Consider the following 1316-nt stretch of genomic DNA (forward strand, 5'->3'; position numbering starts at 1 on the left):
GTTTCTTTTTCATGGTGTATTTACAGTTTTATACCAAGAAAATACTGAAACTCATATATATATAACTAATACTAATATATGAGTAATAATTTTATTTTTTGCTGGAATCTTGGTGTAATTACTATTACTACTTCTCAGGAGCATTCTTTTTGTACTTTTTCAAGGACAGATTTGTTTATTCTTCTTACAGGTCATAGAATATTCAATGATCTTCACTAACACCATGATTTATAAGCATTGATTCTACTTTGATTTTCTTTATTTATCTGCCACCTTTCACCTGCGCATGAGATGCTTGAAAATACCATGACTTGGATCTGGTGAATCTTCATCCTCAAAATTACATCCTTTCACTTCAAAACTTTAAAGAGAACGTGTGAAACCTGTTTGCCAAACTTAATACATTATTTGATTTCTACACTGCCACTTACATAAAAATTAATTGCAGATCCAAGCAAGATAAAATCCTTTAACATCATCAATCTTTTTCCATGTTTCATTATTTTGGCTATTGGTCCAGAGGCAAGACTATTGTTTATAGTTATGTTCTTTTTTTTTAATGGCATCTTCTTTATTTTGCATACTTTAATAGAACAAAATAAACAAAAAAGAAACCTCACGGATACACAACATTAACCCCATTCCCAAATAAAGGAGGGGACAAGAGGGCGTGAGGGCCTTAGGTCCTGCTTTACACACAAGAACAGGAGGGGGGACCACTAATTAAAAGCAGTTGCAGAGACCAGGTGGTCTAGGGTCACTCATGTCATGGGGACACTATACAGAGGGCACAAGGTTTCGGAGTTGAATGGCCTACTCTACTTCTTCCATGCGAGATACGTCTTCGTCACCCTCGAGGGGGGGGGAAATCTCATCAGGAACAGCAGTGCCGGGCTCCTCGGACGTCACCTCATCTTCATCAATGCCTAAGCCAAGCTTGATCATGCGGTGGATGCGGTTGGAGTGGGTCTGAGGGTCCTCAAGGGAGAAGCCAGAGGAGAGCAGTGCTGTTTCCAACAGCAGCAGCACCAGGTCTTCCGGCTTTGTCGTTCTTCTCAGCCTCGGCCTTCTGCCGCAGCGTCTCCACAATGGGGTGGTCCGGGTTGATCTCCAGGTGCTTTTTGGCCATCACGTAGCCCATTGTGGAGTTGTCCCGAAGAGCCTGGGCTTTCATGGTCCGCGCCATGTTGGCCATCCAGCCGTTCATACTAGTTACAGTGCAGCAGGGTGAAGACACGAGTCTATTGGAGATTGTCACCTTCTCAACCTTCTTATCCAAAATCTCTTTCATGAGCTTGCACAGGTTCTCGAACTTG

At 42.2% G+C, this 1316-nt stretch overlaps 1 pseudogene; it reads right to left on the reverse strand.

Annotated features, from left to right (window-relative positions):
- Window positions 1-813: 813 nt before the first annotated feature.
- Window positions 814-1312, reverse strand: LOC101641611 (annotated as a pseudogene).
- Window positions 1313-1316: the final 4 nt, after the last annotated feature.

The sequence above is a fragment of the Echinops telfairi genome, unplaced genomic scaffold (genome assembly GCF_000313985.2).
Source record: "Echinops telfairi isolate 266 unplaced genomic scaffold, ASM31398v2 ScPeMD7_5548;HRSCAF=6396, whole genome shotgun sequence".
In the NCBI taxonomy this organism is placed as follows: domain Eukaryota; kingdom Metazoa; phylum Chordata; class Mammalia; order Afrosoricida; family Tenrecidae; genus Echinops; species Echinops telfairi.